General features: G+C 41.1%; 1 protein-coding gene across 1 annotated transcript in view; it reads left to right on the top strand.

Annotated features, from left to right (window-relative positions):
* The window catches only part of Dtd1 (D-aminoacyl-tRNA deacylase 1), a 197,123-nt gene extending 186,524 nt beyond the window's left edge, over positions 1 to 10,599 (top strand). Inside the window, exon 6 of the mRNA XM_074074252.1 lies at positions 10,064 to 10,599. The gene's annotated coding sequence lies outside the window, so the exon portion shown is untranslated. The remainder of the gene's footprint in view (positions 1 to 10,063) is intronic.
* Positions 10,600 to 24,670: the final 14,071 nt, after the last annotated feature.

Below are 24,670 nucleotides of genomic sequence, written 5' to 3'. Positions count from 1 at the left end.
ACACCCCAAGCCTCAAAGCTCATCTTAAATTCAAAACAAAGATATAATTTTGATCTGTGCCAAGAAGATGGGGTTCCCTAAGCATTTCTGAAACAATTCAGAACCTCATTTATTGGTATTACAGTTGGGAAAGAGGCAATAGTAGGCCCCTTGTTCTTGGGTTTGATTGAGGGTTAATATCTGCAATTCAAGAGTATATGAGTTGTTTTTCTTGACTAAAATGTGGAAGTAATTTTGTCCCCAGGAATGACACTATGTTTTCCACTGCTAGTATTTTTTTCAGCTATGGATTAGGAAGGAATGCTGGTGTGTTTTGGAGTATTAGGATAGGTCTTGCAAGAAATGCTGATTCTGTCTTTGGTTCCAGACAGAACTGAAGAACATGGAGTAGCCATGGTTTCAGCTAGCCTGTTTTTTTTTGTTTTGTTTTGTTTTGTTTGTGGACTCACATGCCTCCAAACCAAATTGGGCACAGAAATGGAAGGTTCTTGACTCCAACATGTGTCTGCTCATGGCCTGTACTGAGGGTATCAAGAAGCTGTTAACAGAGTGATATCACCAGTGTACACCTGCTGTTATGAGAATCTTTTGCTTTTACTGAAGTCCATCCATTTAACATTTGGATGTGAGGAAATATAACTGCCCTGCTAAGTCTAGGATGTAGTATAACTCTGAGATGGCAAATTTCTACATCACAGATCTCAGCAATATCAGCCGATTTTTGTTGCAACCTCAAAATTACAAAGGGAAACAGAGACATTTGGACATTTTATACCAAAACCAGCCATTCTTTGAGTAGCATCAAAAATTATCCCAAGGACAAACATTTAGTTCATTACCTATCCCTATGCTTTCCTTAAGCTCCCCACCCCTCTGTTAAAAGGATTTGGAAATGAAACTTTTGAGTCTAGTTTTTAAGGAATTTATCCCATATATCTATGTCATCTAGTTTATGAACATAAAGTTGTTTATGATGTATCCTTTTTGTTTTATTTTTTGAAACAATCCAGTTTTCATTCAAATGGAATTACATTTAACAATCAAGGTCATATTGTAGCAGGGAAGAGGATCAAAAGAAAACAGACTAGCCCTGAGTCCTGATAAAGTAGCAGGGGGGAAGGGATGGCCCAGCAGAGAATTCAAAGGTGAAGATGGTCATATAGCACTATGGGTAGAGGAGCACTTAGCACTAGGGTGAAGTAGCCTAGAGAATTGCATGTAACCATATATGGGTTAAACCTTGGTTTTTAATGTTAGTGCCTCTGTAACCTGCTTGCAAGGGTATATAAGGTGAGACTCCTTTGTTCTCCGGGCTCAGCCTTTGGACATGAGTCTGCTGAGTCTGTGCTGGCACAATAAAATGTTGCTTCCTGCTAAAATGCCTCAGAGTTCTGTATCTCAGCTAGCAACCTCCTGCAATATTTCTTAGGGGCTGGTTATCCGAGACATGGTGAGTTATCACCTCCCTTGTCACCGGGGTGCATCCCTCAGACTGCCAGGAGGAGACCCCACCAGGCGCAAATGGACAGCTTGATCCAAAGGGGGGATTAATCCTCCTGGCGGGTTGGGGTGAGGGCCTCGGATGCACAATGGAACCCAGTGAGGTGCAGGAACCAGCGAGGGGAGGGGAGCACCACTCATCAGACTGGTAAGAACCCAGGTTCAAATTTAGGCCTGCCTCGGGAGGCAGAAGGAGAGATTGATCACCTCCCAGAGACTGCTAGTAACTGCCTTTTGGGCTGAAACCATGTCTCTCAGGTTCGGGGAGCAGGGCAGAAGTACTGTGCTATGTGAGAGTATAGCTGTGACGTGAGTGAGAAGTCTTCTCTCACTCTATGTCTGTTTGGCAGTCTGGTAACGGGAGGAGATGGACAGAAACCAGAATAAAACACTTCCTTGGAGTGTATGATTAATAACTTTAAAAAGGGATTTAATGTAGACTATGGAGTTAAGTTAACTTGTAACAAGCTAAAGGTCCTTTATGAAGTAGATTGGCCTGCTTTTGGTGTAGGATGGCCCCGGGAAGGGTCACTAAATAAAACTGTGGTTAATGAAGTTTAGAGAGTGATTATAAAAAAAAAAACAAAAAACTCTAATACCCAGGAGAATGGGAAAAGCCAAGAGGCTAAAACTGGTCTTCAAAAACCAGACTCTTGTTTATTTAAATTCATGTAGCAATTTATTGGGCGGGCTGAGGAGAAATCAGAGTCTTCCAGTCTTAATGGGTAGCTTTGGTGCCCCAGTTTGCACATGTTCATCCAAAATGGGCATCCTGAAGGAGGAATGGGGCTCAGCACTAACTGAGCTCTTACAAAAATTAACACATGAAGGATGGACTTGCACTAATACATAAAATCTGGTCTGACTTGAAAGAAAATGAATGGTGCAGAAGGGTTGTGAATGTGGAGAGGGGGAAGTGGAGGAATGAAAACAAAATTGGGATGAGGTCTTCATGAATGAAGTGGGGGGAGGAGAGAGAGAAAAAAATGAAATGTCATAAAATGTTTGTAGACAGAAAAGGATGAAAGGTTTAATACACTCTTTCAGTTGAGTTTTTATGTCTTGAAAATAAGTAAATAGAAAACAATTTAGGATTATTAAAATAAGCCAAAAATACTAAACTTGCTGGCACCTTTACTTCTAGGGAGTATAAGCAGGGAGAACCTACCTAAAGGGGTGAGAAAAGAAAGGAGCAACTTTGACTGTTGCTAATAAAAAAAAAACTGTTCCAAAAGGTTGGTACAGTAGGCTTGGTCTAATATTGAGACAGTCATGAGATGCTTATATTTCCCTTGCTAATGGCTGGTTAGATTATACATCCATCTGATGGTGCGCTCACAGTGTGTATATAATTGTAAGCATCTTCAAAATGGTTCTTAAACTGCTGCTATAAGGTTAATATGATACTTAAGGTGACAAAAAAACAGGATATTTGTTTTAAAGCTCTCTGTTATAAACTGCTTAGGCTTTTTACACATAAATATGTAAACATCTTGAGAACAGTTCTTATTATAGAGTCAATGTAAAAAATTATTACTCTGTTCTACTGCTACTTTTTAAGAAAACCAGTTTTCAAACTTATTTCAATCCAGTCTCACTAAGATGCAGGCATTCAGGGGTTAACACTCCAGCTCAGATCAGAGGAGAAAAAAAAAAAGGGAGGGGAGGTGGCCACAGCCTGTAGCAGGAATCTTAAAATTTGGGTAGTTAAAGAAATGACCCTTAGCATGTTTCATTCTGTCATAAATACAATCTGCAATTTAATTCTCTCTTATAATACATGGGTCTATTAACAAATGGGCTTTCTATAAATTGCTTTTATATAAAAATAATTTCAAGGTTGCTTTCTTGGTTTTTTTTTTAATACAAATAGAAGGTTCTAAGTTAAAAGATTTTATGAGTTAATTTCAACAAGTAACATATATATATATATATGATATTAAAGATATGTTTTTTAAAATAAAAGAATAAAAAATACTTAAAAGATAAAGACAAGCTTCCCCAGAGGATACAAAATAAGTTGTCATAAATGTACAGAGTAAGTTGTCATAAAAAGATGGAGCTTATAGATGCTTATGTAAGTGATTAAGTTGACTAAAATCTAAAAGTTACATTAAAGGTTTTGTAAGGTCAAAATTTAATGTAATGATGTTAAACTAAAACTTAATTCTCTAAGCTCATAACAACTATGCTATCTTTAAAATATTGTATTGTTCTTGATAACATTTATAAAAAATTGTCTTAAAATGTTTTTTGTTTTGTCGATAACTCTCAGGAATTTTTGATGCTACAGGTTAATTCACAAATTTGTCAAGACAACAATAGTTTATTAAAATACAGAGAGACAAGAGGCAGCTGAGCACAGGGAGTACTGCTGCACTGATATGAGGGTTAAGACAGATTTACTTATGTAAAACAAAACCAAAGTATACCCTTCAGATAGGATATTAAAAAAAAAAAAAAGAAAGAAACTCAAAAAGGAGCACTACACTGGAAGTCAAGACCTCCAGTTTTTATAGGACTCAACAGAGTGGAGGCATTAGTCCTACTCCTTCCACATTTTGGATGGAGGGAATTTTTGCCCTGGGATTGCCAGATTGGGCCTGTTATTTTAGCGGGGTGGGAGGGGGAGGTGCTCCATTGACTACAGGTTTTTGGGATCCTGGTATATATCATGAACCATGTGTTAATGTCAACAATCTGGGATATGATTTATCAACAGCTGAGCCATGATTCTTGGCCACTATGTTTCCTAACTCCACACTTAGTCCCCATAAATATTTACCTGTGTTCTCTGGTGATTTTTGTTGGGATTTTAACTACTAAGGTAACTGAGTCATGTTCATTTAAGAGCTGGTTTATGTTGAGGTTAACAGTGAGGACAGCCATGTTAGGGCTATACCCCCCCTCCCCCTTACAGATGGCTTACCTTTATCTCCCTGGATAGATGCCAAGGACAGTTGGACAGACAGTGACCTAACTACAACTTATCCTTCTTGGTTGCCCAGCAACAATATCCCTTAGTGACCTTCTTGGTACTTTTCCACTAGCCCCCTATATCAAGCCTGTGTATGGCAGTGGGCTCTAGGTCTCTTGCTGGGGTCTCCCTCCACAGGGCTCCTGCCTGAACAATAAACCCTGTACCTGTGTTTGAGTCGTCTTTCTGCCTCTTCCATGCCTCTTGTTTTCTAACAGTTTATATAAAACTTTCTAGATGACCTCATGGTTAAAAAACTGTTGTCTTGGGTGATTCTAATACAGTTGGTACTCCATATGTGTCTGTGACTGGGCTATTTGGGTTTACGAAAACTGTTCTTTCCCCCTACAACTGATAAAAATCTAAGGTTTTACTTTAAGAACAATTAAATTAATACGTATATATGACCCCTATAGAGTTGTGATGCTGTTGTGATTCCTATATATTAAATATATTTATGTTTTTCAAGTATTTCAAGCCTTCTAAAATACAAAATTTAGATAAACACGGTAACAAAAAGTTAATGATACTGGTACACTGTTCTGTTAGTCACTAAATTGTCCATCAGAATTTTAACCATGACTCTTAAGTTTTTGTCATTACAGTTCTGATCCTTCTGGAGCAATTACAATCATAAAAAAATGACTCTGATAACTACTTATGTGTCAACGAGGTTAGTTTTGTAGACACTGCTTTTGTTAGATTTTGTTTTGTATTGTCCTTGTCTAGAAGCCGGCTGCCTAGGAGCCCCTCCTGTTTGTTGCTTAAATTTGACCAAAAGTGTCTGTTTGGCACTGACTCCTACCTGATCTGCTTGTTATCCTCCCTGCCCCACGTGGGACCAAAACCAGCCAAACAGACAAAATCCAGAAAAGAGCAACCAATCAAGAGAGATCTTCAGTCTGAGGCCATATCACCCTGAATATGCTCAATCTCGAGAGCTAAGCAGGGTCAGGCCTGGTTAGCACTTAGATCTTCAGAAGAGACTGCTCAGAGACAAGCAGTTTGGAGACAAGGGGGGAATGCCATCAGAGTTCAAATGGAGTCGCTGGTGCCAGACCTGTCAAAAATAACCAAGGCTGAGAGGATTAAAGAAATGGTTCTTACGCATGTGTGGCTATCTGACATTAAAGTCCTTCCAGACACAAACTCATATTTTTAGACAGGGTCTTCTACTTAAATAGAAACAAAATTAACTATTTTTACTGGCTCTAAACATGACCTTTGATACTTACAGATGGTGGTTTTAACTTTTTTTGTTTTTAAAACAACACATTTTCTTGGACGTATATACTGATAATATATTATTGCCATGGTAATTCTACTCAGTTAAAAAAAAAAAGACATTGGGTAAAAAAATAAAATAAAATGTCCACTCACTAAAACCCCATTGGAGGGGCCCTTTTGTTGTTTGTTATCTTGTGTACTACTCCCACCGTAGTTAAAGTAGCAGGATCTCTGCTCCTTGGATCCACCACAGTCAAGTCAAGACAGCTTCTCTCAAATGGAAATGCATCCCTGATCTGGCTTCCCAGTGTAAGATCCCTCTGGAACCTGAGCACCCTCCCTCGGCAGAACTGCTTCCGAGAAAACAGGGGACCGAACAGCTGGACGACAGCCCTGCTCTAGTCACTCCGAAAGCCAACTAATCTACGTGCTGCAGAAGTTTGAGGTGTCTACTCTCCAATGGGACAAACGGGACAAACGGGTTGTTTTTCACACCAGTTAATCTCACTATAATGCATTCTCACCCTTTGTCTGTATCTGTTGCTGTAGTTCTTACCCTAGTCTTCGCCCATAGGCCTGGCAGAAACTGCCCTCGCTGATTGTTCTTACAGTGAAAGGTTTTTATTTGCTCTCTTCTATCTCTTTTGAACAGGATGCATATTTACTATTTATTGTTACTGATGTGGTTTAACAAAGGACAAAATACAAAGCCCTCCTTCACAAGGGGAAAGCTGCCCCTAACTACACCCGTGGCACGTGTAACCCTGTAAATTTCACTGTACTAAACCATCTGATTAAACACAGGGAAAAGTAATTAATATAAAAATAGATAAAAAGGGTCTTGACCTTGAGAGTCTGATACAACTCAAATTAGTAACTGTTACCCATGAGAGTTCCTCATATCAAGTTTTTTACTTCTTTTATAAGGAGATGAGGAGTAAAATTTCCATCTCTGCCAAAGCGAAAAACTTGTTCCTCTCTCTGGCTGAGTCTACAGCCCAGACTGTGTTATGTTGGGGCAGGGGGGGAACAACATGGGAGACCATTGAGCTTGGGAAAAAGATGACAAACGGCCTCCTGAGTAAATCATCCAGTACTGTGGTCCTACCACCTGGACAAAAGGTGGTCCTGGGGTTATTGCATCCCTATATATATGCTCATCCACATCATCAGGCTACAGGCTATTATTAAAATTATAACTAATGAAACTACAAGAGCCCTCAATTTGCTGGCAAAACAAGCACTAAGATGTGCAATGCCATCTATCAGAACTGCTTGGCTTTAGACTATTTGCTTGCTTCTGAGAAATAAGTTTGTAAAAATTTAACCTAAACAACTGCTGGTTACAGATTAATGATAAAAAAAAAAAAGGTCATAAAAGAGATCACAGACAAAATGTCCCCATCCAGACTTGGAGAGGATGGAATCCAAATGACCTGTTTGGAGGATGGCTTTCTGCTTTAAGTGGATTCAAAACCCTGATAGGGGCAATGGGCCTAATCCTAGGAGCATGCTTAATATTGCCCTGCCTGGTTCCCCTGGTGCTGTGGTTTATCAAGATTATTATAAAGGCTGTTACAGAAAAAAAAAATGATGCTATAAAAATACAAACCCCTAAATTAAGATGATGCTCTTTGACCCTAGGTGGGTCTGAGCATCAAAGGGGGGAATAATATAGGAGGGAAGAGGATCAGAGGAAAACAGACTAGGCCTGGGTCCTGATAAAGTAGCAGGGAGGTAGGGATGGCATAGCAGAGAGATAAAACCTAAAGAATTCAAAGGTGAAGAAGGTCACATAGCGCTAGGGGTACAAAGGCACTTAGCACTAGGCTGAAGTAGCCTATAGAATTGCATGTAACCATATATGGGTTAAACCTTGGTTTTTAATTTTATTGCCTCTATAACCTGCTTGCAAGGGTATATAAGGTGAGACCTCTTTGTTCTTGGGGCTCAGCCTTTGGACATGAGTCTGCTGAGTCTGTGCTGGCACAATAAAACATTGGTTCCTGCTAAACTGCCTCAGAGTTCTGTATCTCAGCTAGCAACCTTCTGCAACATTTCAGTTTAAAAACTTCTGAGCTGGTTTTTCGACCCAGATCCCAGATTTATAGTTCATTGTCAACAGCCATTAAAATAATGCTCTTGATTTAGGACCCAGTAATGAGAAGGAACTCAGCAATTTGTTTTTCAGAGTACATTAAAATTTATTAAATAATGTATCTTTACAAAACTATTCTGTAAATGGAACAAACTCAATTTTAAAATGCAGAGAGCTCTTCCACAATCCATCTGTCACCACCCTGAATACTCTCAATTGTTTTATATCATAAAATGAAGCTAAACTTTAGTCTTATCCTAATGTTGAGTTTACCTAATGAGACTCTGAATCCTTCCTTGTTCATCTTATCCTGCAAATAAAAATCATTTTTTTTCTTGAAAGTTTGAACTCAGAGTCTTACATTTGCCAGGCAGGAAGCAGGCACTCTACCACTTGAGCCACAAATCCTATTTCTAAGGAAATTCATTTCTTTTTTTATTACTGTGGTTCAAGAACTAATAGTATGACTTCAGGTGATCCAAAATCCAGGGATTTTAGGCATAGAATCCTATACCTAAACCTTTCCTTATAGAAAGAAAAGAGTACCAGTTGTTTTTTTTTGTTTTGTTTTTTTTTGTGTGCCATGTTTTAGGATAACCTCCCCACACCCATTTTTTCCTCTAGTGAATGATTAACCTTATTTGAACAAAGATAAGTGAAGTCAAGACAGAAATTTTATGGATGAGCCTGGGGTTTGAGGCCCACCCCAAATCTCTTACAACTCACCTTTCCAGTCTTCTCTTCATCACACTGCACTCACTTTAAACAATGGTGGAACATTCTACAGGCACTACAATCATGGTTCAGGATTACCTTCTATCATCGTGTTGCTCGAATCATTTCTTTTTCTTCTTCTCAGCCCCATTAAGTCTTTGCTGGTTCACATCTTAATTTTTTTTTTCAAGACCTACCAGAGAAGCTCAACTCCTTCAACCTTTTCCAAGACTCTTTAGCCTCTAGGAGGTACAGCATGGCAGCAGCATATCATTGTCCTGACACTGAGAGCAAACATCAAGGTCACAAGGCTAACTGAACTTTGTCTCTCTTGCAGTCAAGTACTAAAAGATTGCAGCAATCATTTGAGAAAAATATTCATCTGCTTCTGGTTACATAAATTTTTTTTTTGTGGCAGTATTAGGGTTAAATACAGAGCCTCATGCTTGCTAGGTAGGCACTGTACTGCAGGCATAGGTGACCTCACTCTATTCTGTCTTCTTTGAATTGTGACAGAATTCCAGAATCTCCAGTGATTTTTGTACTTCCAGAAGTAACTAAAACATCTTTGCTGTCATAGTTATTTTCATCCATGTATCTGGTAAAAGGATCAGATTCCTTCAATGTGTCATCATTTAAAAGGTGGAATAGGATCAGCAAGCATGCATTTATGTCAGGATCTCTGTTACCATGTCACTATGGGCATCCTACATCTTATTTGGGCTGCTGCTTCATCAACACTCAGGCCATCTCCACTATAAGCATATCTTATTTTATTTTTGAGACAGGATCTTGATATGTAGCCCAGACTGGCTAGGAGCTCATGATCTTTCTGCCTCTGCAGTTCTAGAATTTCAGGTGCACACCAGTATGTTCAACTCTTTTTTATTTTTAATGTTCCTAAGATCTGTGCTGTTGTTGCCTCTCTCATTCCTTATATTGATCATTTGTGGCATCTTTTTTTCTTGTTAAGTCTGGCAAGAGATCATTTTAATGGTGTTTTCATTTATTTTTTTCTTTCCTTTTTCTTGTTGAAATTTCTTTGTTTCCTGCTTCTGCCTTTATTACTCTTCTGCTTTGGGTTTACCTTGCCTTTATTCTTTCAGTTTCTTAAGGTAGAAACAGAGTATTGATTTGATAGCTTTTTTGTGTGCTAAATGCTGTGAATTTCCCCCTAAGTACTGCCTTAGGAGAGCATTACAAATTTTGATATGTTGTATTTTCATTTTTATTTACTTCAAAATATTTTCTAATTTGTCTTGTGAGTTCTCCTTGATGCAAAGGCCATTTAGAAGTATGTTTAGATACTTGGTGTCTTTGAGCTTGAAGAACAGAGTTGTAATGAATTGGGGACTTTGATGAGATGATATTTGGATTTATAAATGGCAGTGTGGCAGATTTTTCACAATGGAGTGAAACACTGTCCTGCTAATGTCTTTGTGTGATACACTGAGATATTTTTAATGCCTCCATGCCCATGTTAATAGACTTTGAAGGCAAATTTTGGAATTCTTCTTAGTAATATATCTTCTCTTTGTTCTTTTTAGCATATTACCATTGGGCAGAGCTGGATGCTGAAAAATTCAAGATGTTAAGCACCTGTACTGCTTTAAGAATTTGGGACTGAGACATGAAAATGAAGACAGAAATGACACAGTAGGAGTCTGAATATCCCTGCAGAAAAACACCAAAGGACCATTACATTTTCTGTAGTTGCTGTGGTCTGATGGGGCAGTAGGTACTGTGGTTGCGGTGGGAGGAAGTGCATGTGGTAGAGCACACACCCATGCCTCCCCCACAGAAAGGCTTCGCTGATTCCCACCATGTCTTGGATTCTTTTGGAACAGGCTGGCCCAACATCATCTGTCCTCAAGTCCTCTGTGGTATATTCTGTGTGTTCATGAGGGTCTCCAACACATTCCTGCTCTCCATGTTCTTTTCAACACTGGCTTATAAGATATGGCCTGTGTTGCGTGTAAGAACAACCATCAGTGATAATGTATTGTGTGAGACTTTGCATCTTGTAAATTTTCCCTTTTTCTAAAAATAAATAATAATAAAACCCCCAAGCCTCCACAAACCATTTTATTATCAAACAAATTCTGCTATGTTTCTGCTTAATAATGTTGTCTACAGAAATCCAATGTGTCTGACTCTTCTCTAGGTATATCCACACTCCTTTTCAAATAACACCTTCTTGCAAGATGCCTTCCCCGAGTGGTCCTCGCAGAACTCTGGTTCCAGAGTTGAGAGCCTATCTGTGGTAATTTGTGATTGATAGCATTTTACTTGGAAATGAGATGGCAGGGAAGAGGAGTGAAGGAAATCCAGCTTCCGAATGGCTGGACCATTTTGACTGAGACCAAATGCAGTTGCTGCACCTGGCAGGTGAGAGAAAGGCCCACCTCCCCTGCTGGCTGTACAGATGCCCTTTTTCCAGTAGCTGCACAGTTGTCCATCTACCCAAGCTGATATACCCAGAGATGTGTAAAGAAACAACCACATTTTGCCAAAGTAGTTTTTCAGTTTAATGTTAACCTATTAATGGCACATCTGTAAGAGTCATTTCTGAACTATATAATGTTGAGTTTTGTATATATGTTTGAACATATGTGTGTGTGTGTGTGTGTGTGTGTGTGTGTATATATATATATATATATATATATATATATATATATGCTTATATATAAATAGTTACCCTCTCTTGCAATATTTTTTGCCTAACCATAAAGTAGACATCCTTATTTGGGATTTTAGTAATGCTGATACTCTAGCTACCTATGACTTTTAAAATAACTTCTGAGTACCTGTGGTCTGACCCAGTTGTCTACTTCCAATGAAAATATATTAGAAAGTGAGAAAAAATCTCAAATAACATCTCCAATCTACATTGAAGTACTTGGCATACAGAGTTGGGAAAGAGTTTGCCAGATTGCTTTGTTCTGAACTGATACAGATGCCCATCATAATCCATGATAGTTTAAACTCCAGATTTGAAAGCATTGCACCCCCATGCAGATCCCAGTCAGCTCCTCTAGCTCTATAGGCAGCGAGGCCCAAAAGGCTTTCCTGCATTAGTTACCTTAGCAGGGTTTGACAGAGTGAATTCAAACTTACTTTGAAGTTACTTAAAGTTGTATTTTTTTAAACTGTTGGATTTGGACTTGCTGAAAAGATTTGTCATGTATTTTCTTGCCACAACATCTTATTGTCACCAGTTAATGCTTATTGAATAGCTACAGACTGTCCTGTAGTCAGGGGTGACTAGGATCGCATAGTAATAAGAGTTAATATGCTAGGTGCTTGGATGGTAGTAAAATGATAAGGACCTCAACACCCAGCACCTGGTTCCAAGATCCTGTCTTAAAGGGGTACAGTCTAACTGGAGGATGAGTAGCACATGTGGTAAAGTGGTTGAAGGGTCCGGAAACTATGAGGAAGAATGGCTAGATGAGCTAGGCTCTTTAGTCTGGGGAAATTATTTTTGAATATTTAAGAAGTGTAGGGAAGATACTGGGTCAAAAATGGAATAGGAGCAGTGGGTGTAATATGCATTAACATGGATGCTGGCTTTCTAAAACATGATTCCAAAGTAGATGGAGATATTGGGAACTTCTGGCATTTGAGAAGGAGTTCTAAGCCTCTTTATGCGAGGGGAGATCTTTTGTTTTAATCAGTTTTAAAATCTTTGTTAGTATGTAGTGTACATAGAGAATGTCAGAAAATGTTCACTGCTTTTGTAGCATCAAGCGAAAGGAAGCATTTCCATTCTTGTGAATATCATTTCCAACTGCTAGGATCACGACTGGCTCAAGGGGGGTCAGATCTGACAGGCCAAGGTGATAGAGATAACAATGAAAGCTTAAGGAGAAACCCCAGAGCAGCCACAGCTATATCAAAAACAAAACATTAATTTCCACCCATTTAACCCTCCTTTTGAAGGTCATTTCCAATTCTCATTATGAGATTTTTTTGGCTAAAATTAGATTTTGGGTGCAGTTCTACTTGCACTGAGTATAAAACTCAGTCTTTACATCCCTTCTAACAACTCTGACTCCTGCCTTCTGCTTATTTATAAAGCTTGCTGTTTATTGTCCATTAAAACATCATTAGAATGAGGATGGAAGAGGCAAATCGTACCATGTATGGTTTTTCTGAGAAACTTTGGCAGATCTTAGGTCCAGACTTTAAACAGAGCACTGTGCCCACAATGCTGGGAAGCAGGATCCGTTTAATCTTGCCTTTCGTGGTTTATTTTATAGGAGACCAAGCTCTTGTGGCTACACAAAACATAGACCAAATAAAGGCATCCTCTGGGGTCAGATGCTCTTGTAGCATTGCCTCATGGTTGGTGGTCCTAGGCAGGGCATTTTCTTTCCCAAGCTGCATTCTGACTATGGATGGCACAGACGGGCATGTAGAAAATGATATTTAACCAACTTGATCATCAGGAACAAAGAGTTCCACAAACACTCCATTTCTTCTGACCTGCTGTCATTTTAGTAACTCTAAATCCAGAGATAAGATTTTTTTTCTATCACTAATTTATCATTTTCTGCCCTTTTTTAAGCCAGGCACTTTCAGAATTCTTAGCTGTTCATTGCTGATTTAAGTCCTTTAAAAACAGTTAAAGAGCCTCATCTCAAAAAACATGGAATAATATCAAAAGTCAATTTTCCCCTTGACTGTGTTAGGAAAGAGGAGGGAGACTGCAGTCTTGAGGGAAGTCAGCCTTTTGCAGGCATTGCTGTGTTCCCGCTGTCTCCTGGGGTTTCAACAGCAGGGTGGTCACAATTTTTGGAGATCTTGGAAAACCAACCTTAAGTTGCCATTGTGAAATTATCTGTTGGTGATGGTATTTTATATCTGTTAAATCTAAATACATTACTATTTGATAATTGTAGGAGCCTTAAATAACTTTTTTTTTCGAATCTTCCCTGAGGATGAGTGACTTAGACGCTCCATCACTGAGCAGTAAGTATACTGGAGTGGTGTGCTGGAGGAGCTGCAACTGACAGCCCTCTGCAGGTGGACTTGGACCCAAGCTTGAATATAAGAAGGCAGCCTTTAGGGGCTGGGATGTGGAGGTCTGCAGGAAGAGGTAGGGTTGGCTAGGTGACTGCAGTGGACAATGGAGGAGGGTGAAATGACAGGTACAGCTGCCTCAAAGTGTGAAGAGAAAGGACATTCAGACAACTGCCAGAAGATTGGTAGAACTGGGTATGGAGAGAGAGGAGGCACATGGAGGGACAGGAACAGAAACGAGTCCTCAGAGATGAACAGAGACCGGACCATAGAGATCAGGTAAGTCACAGTCATGCCTTTAGTGTCAACATGTCCCTGTCCCTCAAATTCTCCAGGGTAATTTTAGTTCTTTAGCCGTTTCTCTTGTTAGTGCGACCTTTGGGCACTGGAGGCAGCTCTGCCAGTGTGGTTTGACCAAGGCCTCTCAATTTGGACACTTGTTTAATGGTCTTAGCAGGACAAGGAACTGCACAGACTTAATTTGAATCCTGGTCATGGGATGATCTTGGGATAACTGCTTATTTATCCAGTCTTCTGAGTTTTCATTGCCTAACCTGTCAAATGGAAGCAGAACTTGCCATTTGGATTTTGGTTGTAAGGATTAAACCAGAACTTCATTGTATTCCTATTGGATTCAGCATGTGGTCTGATCTATTGAATTATTTCAGATGTCATGTTGGCCTTTCCTTCCAGCTTTTTCTGTCATCTTCAGACATGTTTTCTTTATGTTTTAGTCTTGACTAAACTCAATGCACAGGATGGAGTTTGTATTCCATTGAAATCCTTTTTCAGATCAGTAAATGTGTTATTTATCTTCTCATTCAACCCCATCCCTCCTTCCTATGTTGCCCATTCTTGCTGAAATCAGACATTTGGTCATTAATCCAATGATCCTGTCAAAAAATACCAGTACAGCATAAGGCGTTACTTGTGAATTCATTCTGCCTTCTAATGATCACTGCGTTCTTTTCCACAGGCTTCCAACCATCTGTTTAGTCATCTATTCTAGAATGTCCTCAGGTTCCCACATTCTCCTGGTCTATCAGCAGTGTCTGCTAGCCATCATTGAAAACAGCAGAATTTTTTAAATAGTTAACCAGTGGCAGTTCTGTTCCATGATCACATCTTAAGTTATTTCAGAGCTTTGGAAACTTCATTTCATTCAGAGAACCTTGTAAGTCTCACTGATCTTGGGTTTCAAGTTCCCTCTTATTATGTCTTATTTTGCCTTTTTTGAATTTGAAATACTTGTTTGTAGGAGTAGGTAAAATAATTTGAGCACTTAACCATGGCTGAAAGCTAGCCTAAATCCTTTACATGTGTCCACTCTCATAATCTCTACATCCCTTTTATTGTTCCCATTTCACAGTTGAGGAAATTGAGATTTAGTAAAGTAATGGGAACTGTGAAAGGTATGAAATCTTATTCTATTGAACAAATTATTATGTTATTATTTTTTGTTATTGTTTGTTTGTTATTTTTTTCTCATTGCTATGACAGAATGGCTGATGTATCTTAAAAGGAAGAAAGTTTATTTTGGTTCACAGTTTCAGAAATTTCAGTCCACAGTCCTTGGCTTTATTGATTTAAGGCCCATGGTGAGGCAGAGCATCATGGTGGTGGGAGTATGTGGAGGAGGGTGTGCACTTCATGGCAGCCAGAAAACAGAGAGAGATAGGAGGGGACTGGACCAGGTATAATCTTCAAAGGCATGCCCCCAAGGACCTACTTCCTCCAGCAAGGTCCCACCTCCTAAAGTTTCCACCAGCTCTCAGAGTAGCACCACCAGCGGGAACACTATTCGACATTTCAGACTCAAACCCTAACACCAAGTAACTAGTTATCCTGCTGCAGTATCCTAGGTGCTGGCAGGAAACAGGGAGCTCTGAGTCAGGACTGAGCATTATCACAGCATCAGCAGAGCCAGTATTTGTTCTGGCTGCCTAAACCAGGTGACACTGAGGGCCAGGTAGGTCATGCTGCAAAAAGAATTCCAAGCTTAGAGAACCCAAATCTACAATGTCTGACCTTTGCTCTAGAGAGAGACATTCTCTCCCTTGGCTGTTGGCTATTAACAACCCCCTTAGAGTCCTAGGCATAGGTGATTAAAATCTCTGCTCACAAGATAGGATGAAACACCAGAGGCCCACAGAGAGGATTGTCTCCCAACACGAACCTAACCATCAGAAGGTGGTAGAGTCAGGATTTGAAGCCAGGATTTGGGACCCCAGAATCTACCCTCGCAATCCTCTCGCAATCTATTGCCCCCATGACAACCAATGAGCTGGGGTCTCCTACTCCTCATACCCACCTCTCACTTGCAGTTGTGTTCTGGACATTGTCCTTGTTATGACTCCCCCCTCTTGCCCCTTGTCAGCGCATCTGGGTTAGATTACTTCCATTGGCCTGTCTAGATCCGCCCTGCATGCTCTCCACCCTGCTCTTGCCTGTGTGCTGCACTTGCTTCTTGGCTTCTTGTTTGGTTTGCTTGAGGGGGTCACTAGCAGGCAGAGGATCTGAGGACTGAGAGAATGATGGCACACAGGCTATGTCCACAAAGGCTGCAGGGCTTGCTGAGCAGCCCTCTCCTGTAGAGGTTTCCAGGACTGTCTCTCCTCAGGCTCAGGGATGGTAGCAGCCTCCAAGGCTGCCAGCTTCAGGGTGCTTCCACAGCCCTGGGCCCCTCGTTAGCTTTCCCATCGCCTGCTGCCTGGACTCTGAGCTCTCCACAGCCTCTCTGCATGCCTGGCTGTCTTGTCAGTGTTCTCCTTCCTACTGAAATGTGCACCTTCCTGCCCTACTCTTGTTCATTGACCTTGAAGTCACACATGCACACTGCTGCCTGCTCTGTTCCTTTCTTTGTAACAATACAGGATGTTCCTGCTTTATAACTCTTTCCAAGGCACATGTGTTGCCCATGTAACCATTACAAGTGTTTTCTGAACACCCTTCCCCCCACTTTTACTTTGAAGCCCAGGTGGGTATCCTGCATCCCCTGCTTGGTGGGTGACAGTGCCCAGTGCTCATTGCTGTCCTCTTGCTGCAGGCTGGACAAGGGTAGCCTTCTTCCTCTTTTTAAAATTAAGGAAGAGACTTTTTCAGATTCTCTTTTATTACATTTTGAATTACTATACATTAATATGAGGGGGTTTCATTGTGGTAATTCCATACATGTGTGTAATGCACTTTGAACAAGTTCATCCTCTCCCTACATGTCCATTTCTCTCTCCCTCTTTCACCCTTTCTTATGTGTTTGGTGGGTTTCATTATGCTGTTGAAGGAAAGAGATTAAGACACCCATGTATGCCCAAATCTTTGGGTTTCTACTTCCAATTCATTTGACTAAATTCAGTAAAATTAAATAAAATAAAAAATCCAGGTCCTCGGTCACATTAGTCACATTTCATGTGCTCAGTGGCCAGTGTCTACTGTATAGAACAGCACACATAAGAACAACTCCATCCTGGCAAGACATTTCTGAGCACAGGGCCCTCTAGAGATACAATCCAGGTATACTGGACTCAGAACCCAGAGCCCTCCATCCCTACATGAACAAGTCAGAGTTGCAGCTTTAGGCATGTCTCTTAGTTACACCACACCTGTCACCTCCTCTCCTGCAGCAGGGTAACTTTTCTCCTAAATGTGTGCAGTCTCTGCCCCCCCTTGCTGTCTCTGCTTCACCACTGTGTGTGCACTACTGGGAGTGCACCCTTGAGTGTGAATTGCTGCTGCACCCAGAATTGCATGGCCTGGAAGGTTCTTCTAGCTGTCGAGTATTATGCACAGAAATCAAGTCCTTCTCTTTCTTTTTCTGTGATACTGAGGTTTTACTCTGGGCTTCATGCTTGCAAGGCAGGTGCCATTTTGCTTGAGCCATGCCCAGCCCAACTCTCTCTGTTTATACCCACCCCAGCAGTGGTGTCCCTGCTCCTCCCTTTGAGCTATTTCCCCATCTGTCCTCTTTCTGATTGAGCTAGAAAGTAACTATTTCCCTCAGGGCTTTTGCCCTCTGCTACCAACAGGCAGTAGCTGCTATGCTAAGCCACACATATGACCACCTCTAAGAGGAGGAGAAATAAAGATCATACCAAAAGCACAAGGACAGAGTGCCAGTATCTAGGGTGACATCCTTTGAGCTCTCAGAGGAGCTCCAGAGGACTCCCCTTTCCTACCTGTGTCATCTCTTCCTGGAAGAGCCCCTTCTGCAGAGGATGGCTGTCACACCTGCTGTGTCTCCTGCCCCACAGGGCTCATTTAGAGTCTCCAGCTGCCAGCACCCTTTAGGGCACGAGACATAGTGCATACACATACTCACCTTCGGCTCAGGAAAACACCATTGGCTCCCAGTTCCATGCTTCTAGAATCTTTGGTTTAGGGAGACACCTGGTCATCCCTATAGCTTTGCCTCCACCCATGTTTGTCTCCCTCCCTCCATCTCCTTGGCTGCTCTGGTTCATGTTGCTCTCACATAGACAACCACAGCCACCTAGGCCTCTTGCTTCCCATTCCTGCTCCCCAGCCCATTTATATACATTTGATGATATTACCTAGACAGTGGCATTTTCTGATTTAAGACCTTCAGTAGCTTTTTGACTCCATACTCTTTAGCAAAGTCTGTAAAAGACTCAGTGCCTTGTCCCTACCCTCTACCATTTTATCTTCCCTGGCCTCAACTCCAGCATGAACCAAACTGTCCCAGTTTGTCTGGATTTTTCCTCTTCTTAACACTGGGAAACTGGGATGGTTGGTTACCCTACATTACCTCCTGGTGGGGGTGGGGTGGGAGGGGGAGGAAGGGAAATGAGTGGGTGATCTCTCCATTTTCACCTCCCACTTCCTCCTTGTTCTTTGCGTTCTCAGCCTCGTTAACCTTGAAACACACACCTTGCCTCCATTCTGTCCAGCTTGCTTCTCTCATCCTTTAAGCCTCTGTGGACTGTTCACAGAGGGCTTTACCCAGCAAAGGTGCCTGAACCAAGGTCCACTATGCTCAGCTGACTCGGGCAGATGTGTAGTACTTCCTAATGGATCACTTTGAATGAATGCCTGAGTGGTTTGCCACCTGAATCTTAGAGGACTGCCTTCAAACAGAAACAGAATTATATGTCTTCCCAGTTTCTTCTTTCTGTAGGCTAGAGCAATGAGTTCCCTGCAACCTTGAAGAAGCCCCAGGCATGTTTATAGAATTACCCCACTGTGAAGGTATGAAAGGTGCTTGGTGGACAAGTCACTGGGAGTGTTTGCTAAAACCACAGATTTCAGAAATTGCAGTTCTGCAGGCCTGAGTTAGCATTCAGCGTGTGTAAAAAGTTCCAGGAATGATTCCATTTTGGGGATTACTTCTCCAACCCAGTGGTTCTCAAAGTGAGGCCCCTAGACTGGGAAATTGTAAGAAGTACAGGCTCCACTGAGACCATCTGGGTCAAAAGCTGCAGTGCAGCCCAGCAACCTAGCTCCAACTCACCTCCAGCTGATGGCAACTCAGCTAAGCTTGGAGAAGTACTGCCTTCTTCTATTCCAAATGGAAGTCCCAAGTTGTATGCACAAGGGTGACAAGCATCACATCCCTGGGTCCGCCAGTGCTCTCAATCTAAGCTACACATTAGAGTCACATCTGGAGTTTTTGCAAATGCAAGTGTTGGGCTGCATCCAAAGCTAATGTAATTCTCCAGGTGACACCAGTGAGGTGCCAAGGCTGAGCAATCTGGATGTAGTGATTTTATCATGTACTTTCCCCCCTAAAGAGCTCCTCTGTCATCCCTATCCTCCAGAAAGCTATGAAGATAATGTACATGGGGCAGTATCCTACACTGAAAAATGCTTTTTCAGATGTGACCCTTTTCTTGGAATAATTATATTCCAGAGAAGATTCATTACCACTGTGTAGATGAGGCCACCAATAAAGGAACTACCTTGCTCAAGAGCAAAGAAATAATCACTGGGCCATGACTGGAATCTAAGAATCTTGACTCTTGGGCCTTATTCATTCATTTATTCAGCAGTCTTTGAGATACTGTGCTAGTTTCTGGGCACACAATAATAAATATCTCTGAACCCTAATACCATGATGCCTGATCTGCTAAGTTGCCCAGACAGACAGATATGCATCAGGTCCTCTTGAGATGGCCAAGCAAGCATCCAAAAGACTTGGTGAGGGAACATGCAAGGGGATTTCCAAGGACATTTGGTTGTGGTCTGAGATACAGAGGTGTTCAGGCAACAGTAGACAACCCAAAGGAGTAGCCATAGAACAAAACTGTAGAAATGGTTTAATACCTAGAATGCCTGCCCCATTCAAGACCTTGCAGGTCTCTTCCATATGAGTCCATCATCAGCTTGTTCAGTAAAATCAGGCAGTATTTCCAAAGCAACAACAGCATTCCAGGTCGTGGGCCATTTTTGCTCCAGGTTAAAATGGACTTTGGTCTAAGGGGTCTTGTCTACCTCTTCTGGGCCAAGGAGAGACACAAGCTTATCTTCTTCGTGGTACAATGAATGGGCTGCCACCCTCGGGAAGTGACTGGGGGGAAAGTTGATACTTCCCCAGAGTTTGGCATGTGCAGAGGACCAATAACATCTGGTCAGAAACCTTAGTAAGACTTCCTGTTTTATACAAGTTGCATTCTATCAGAGGCTTGACCTTGCTCAAGTCATTTGACTTGAGGCTCTTTCCTATCTGTACAATGACCATGCCTTCTGCATCGGAGCATGGTGAGGCTCCCATAACTCTTGTGAACAGGCACAGCAAGATGCCAACTGCTTAGTAGCAGTTATTATAGTGGAGAGAAGGGAGGTGGGATGTGGAGGTCTGTGATCAGAAGGCTACTGTCCTTGTCAACCCTTGGCCCAGGCTTGGTTCCAAAAGCTGTGGGCTCCAGTCAGATCAGGAGCAAGGGTGTGTGAAAGAGGCCAGCTGGGTTTTCCTTCTGGCAGATGTGGACACAAATGTTGCTGCTCAACAAGGCAAGAAAACAAACGGCATGTGGATAATGGACATCAGGGAATGTTCCCTTACTTTACTCAGTATTTCCTGAAGAAGGGATGTTTCTCAATGAGGATGGGGGAGGAGGCAGCTCAGGAGAAAGAGGGGAGAGAGAGAGAGAGAAACAGACACAGAGAGAGAGGAGAGAGAGAAGAGAGAGAAAGAGAAGAGGACGAGGAAAGAGAAAGTTGAGTAGCTGTGTTAACAGAAGACATAAAAACAAAATTTTCATGAGTAAGGATAAACAGATGGGTTCTCCAAGAGGACATAACTGTATGTGTCAAAATATGTGAGGCAAACCCTGAGAGAACTAAGAGAAAGAAACAAATCTATTGTGTTAGGGACTTCAACATCCTCCCAGGAGTAACTGATAGGTCAATCAGGCAGAAAAGCAGTAAGAATAGAGTTGATCTGAACAGTATTATTAATCAACTTGATCTAAGTGACTTTTATAGAATACTTCATCCACCAATAGAAGAATACACATTTTTTTGGTCCAATTGGCATGGAACATTCACCAAAAGAGACTACATTCTGAGTCATTACATACACCTTAACAAATTTAAAATAACAATCATACAAAGTCAGTTCTCCGACCATAATGGAATTAAGCTAGAAATCAATAATAGAAGAATATTTGGGAACTCCCCAAGAAGTCAATGACATACTTTTAAATAATCTATGAGTCAAAAAAGAGTTCTTGACAGAAAATTTAAAATATTTGGAACTAAATGAAAATGAACATACAACTCACCAAATTTTGTGGGATGAAATAAAGTGGTGCTTAGAGGGAATTTATAGCATTAAATGAATGGATTAGCAAAGAAGAAAGAGCTAAAATTAGTAATTGAAAATGTTCATCATGGGAAAGTAAAGAAGAAAGAGCAACTTAAGTCTAGAGCCAGTAGAAGAAATTAAAAATATATTCAGTTTCTCCAAAAAAAGGAACAAGAAAGAGGTAGTTGCACGTGTTAGAGCAAATGATTCTGACAATAGTAACATCAACGATGATGATAATAGTGGTCTTCACGTGCTATTCTAACCAGTTCTCATGCACTCACATTTAATGTTTACAATAACACAGGAAAGTACTGTTAGAATACCCATTTCACAGATGAGACACTGAGACATAGAACCATAAAGTAACCTGCCTAAGGGCCCACAGCTACCAAGTGAAGGAGCCAGTATTAAACAATCTGGCTCCAGAAGAAGCAGAACCAGTCAGTAACTTTTATGCCTATGTTTTCCCCAGGAGAACACTAAATGGCCTTCTACAATGATTTGTGTAAATTAGTAAAAAATAGGAAGGAGGAGGGCCCAAGATGCCATCAAAGGATGTACAAGAAATACAGACGCTCTTATGACCCTAGAGAAGCTGTTATTAATGTCTGAGAAATCATAGAGATAGGGATGTTGCCAGGATTATTTGTGGCAGATAAATTCTCCACAGGAATTCACTGGGGGAGTGCCACAGGGCTCTACTCCAGACAGCACATTCATCAACAACTTGGATGAAATCAAGCTCATCGAGTGAGCTGTTGCTGCAAAATTGAAAGAAGAGCCTCGTGTGATGGCAGAACCCACAGACCATGTCTTTCAATATGATTCAATTAAATAAGGTGATCGGGATTAAACAAAACTGGCAAGACACAGGCCAGGGAGGACCTGGGTAAGAAGCATTTTTAAACCATAAGCTACAGGTGAGTTGGAAGTAGAAGGCAGCTGCCAAAACATCTGGTTCTGTCTCCAGCCACCCTGAAAGAGTTTTGGTGTTTGCGCTAGAAGCTCTCAAGCTGAACACCTCAACAGAATCATTTAAAATTTCAGATCCCCGAGAGATGCTGACTTGGTGGGTCTGAGATGAGATGGGGGACTGAGGATGTTTTAAAGCACTGTGGTGTTCTGAAGGCACCGAGATCAGGAGCTGCTGGTTTCATGGGTAGGCGATAGTTGTCCCAGAAATGAAGTCAAGATAGTTTTGCACATTAAAGTGGAGGGAACATGGGGAGTCTGGCCTTCCAGGATCAGCCTGGCGCACAGCAGAGGCTGGAGGCCAAGCAAGCATTAGCATCCTCTCTCCAATGCTACCTCCTGTATGGCCATTCTGCTTCTTGTCTTGGGCCTTCAGAGTGCTCTTAACCTTGTTCACCTCCATGTGCTGGAGAGATCTTTAGTGGAAACTTTCCTAGCTATCATTAAAGAAGTTGAGAGACAGTCAGCTTTGGGAATAATAGTGGCAGTTAGGAAAGTGTCCTGAAGGGATGGTCACATAAAAGGCCCTCCCCACCAGAGATGTTGGGTCCTTTCCCATTTCTTGTCCATGTGTGAGTTATGTACGGTTCCCATGCATACTTTGCAGATGGTCCCTAATGATTGTAATCTCAAGGTATTCAAAAGAACAAGCAAAATTAATTCCATGTGACTTCAAGAGCAGGTCAGAAAGGCATTGCAGCTTCAACTTTGTTTGCTGGCTCCTCTGGGGGAGGCCAGCCACCATGTTGTAAGGATGCTCAAGCAGCCCAATTGGGAGTTCCCACAAGGAAAGGAACTGGTTACACCTCCAACTTATCAGTCATGAGAATAAATAATCTTGGAAATGGATCTGGCAGCTCTGCTACAGATGATGACAGCACCAGACAACAACTTGTAGAACCATTACAAACACACACACGCCTCTGGTCTTATTACATGAAGAAAAAGATACCACTAATTTGTCTAAACCGGGGGTTGGAAAAGTACAACCCTTGGGATAACTGCCTGTTTTTGTAAATAAAGTTTTATTAAAAATATCCATGTTTATTCATTTGTTTACATGTTGTTTGTGGCCTTACGTTATCTGGCCCTTTGAGGAAGTTTGTGAACTTTTTATCTAAGAAATTAAATTTTCTACTTGTATCTGAATGCAATAACTAAAAGTGATAAAATGGTCAATCCAAAGTACAATTATTCTTGAAAAAGCCAAGTCATTACATGACGTGGAAACTTATTTAAAGATTTTGTCAGAAAGACCACCCAGCTTTCTAAAATTCTGCTCTGGTCAAAGATTTGGTTTATCAATAACCTCACCTAGGAAACAAGAGACTTTAGTGAAAAAACTTGTTACAGAGATGAAGGAGGTCAAGAGAGCAAACACGGCATATTGAGGCACTGGAGACCTGAAACAGTGGGAAGCTGTTCCCTCCAAGGGGAAAGAAAGGGAAGAAATGAGGCTATCAAGAGCCCACTGGGTCCCCTTGATCTAAATCAGCCTAAGTGGGATCAATCCCCTTTAGATCAATTAAGAATTATTCATCCTGATCAAAGAATTTAGACCTAGTTAGAAGTCAGATGCAACTTTCTTTTGCAGTTCTGAGAATGGAACCCATCTCCTTGCATGTGCTAGGCAAGCGCTCTACCGCTGAGCTACACACTTAGCCCTAAATTTAGTTTGAACCAGGTATACCAGAGCCAAATTAGAAACTAGAACCATTACTCAGAGCAAGCAGACTTGGGAATAACTCTTGCTACAAGTCTTCATCTAATTGTTCAGGGTAGCTTGTGGGCTTATGAGTCTGTTTTGCCTATATATATATATTTTTTTTATCTTATTGCAATTCCACAAACCATCTCTTAGTTGTCATTTTTTTATCAGATTATTTTTTAGCCATTAATATTAAAAGCCCAGAATGTTCAAACTCTCTGCAAAGTACAAAGTAGTATCTTCTCTGGAGATTTTCCAATTTTGTGTTTGATGGGTCAGAGCAAAAGAAGCCTTGCAAAACAGAACCAAACATGGACTCCTTTAGTTTCTCTCCCCCCTGTCTTTTAGTCAGAGCCAAATCCTTGGTGACTTGTAAAGGTTTCTATGCTGGCTCTTGTTTTTGGAATATTGATGGTCTCACTTGACAAAACTTGCCAGAACTATCTTTCTTTCTTAGGTACTAAGACCCAGGTATAGGCTCAGCCACAGTTTAAATGTTCCAAAAGAGGGAGCAAGCTTCCTTGTTATAGGATGGCTCTGAGGACTTTTCCTGGGGTACAAGAGCAGCTGCAGGATGAACTCCCTATTGAGTGCATGCTTGTTCATACTGCAACTTGCCTTTCTAGTTGCTAGTGCTATTAAAAAATTATCCCAAAATATAGCTACTTAAAACAATCATTTTATTAT

Source organism: Castor canadensis, chromosome 5, assembly GCF_047511655.1.
Source record: "Castor canadensis chromosome 5, mCasCan1.hap1v2, whole genome shotgun sequence".
In the NCBI taxonomy this organism is placed as follows: Eukaryota; Metazoa; Chordata; class Mammalia; order Rodentia; family Castoridae; genus Castor; species Castor canadensis.
The sequence above is the reverse complement of the archived record's forward strand: the minus strand, read 5'-3'. Positions and strand labels throughout refer to the sequence as shown.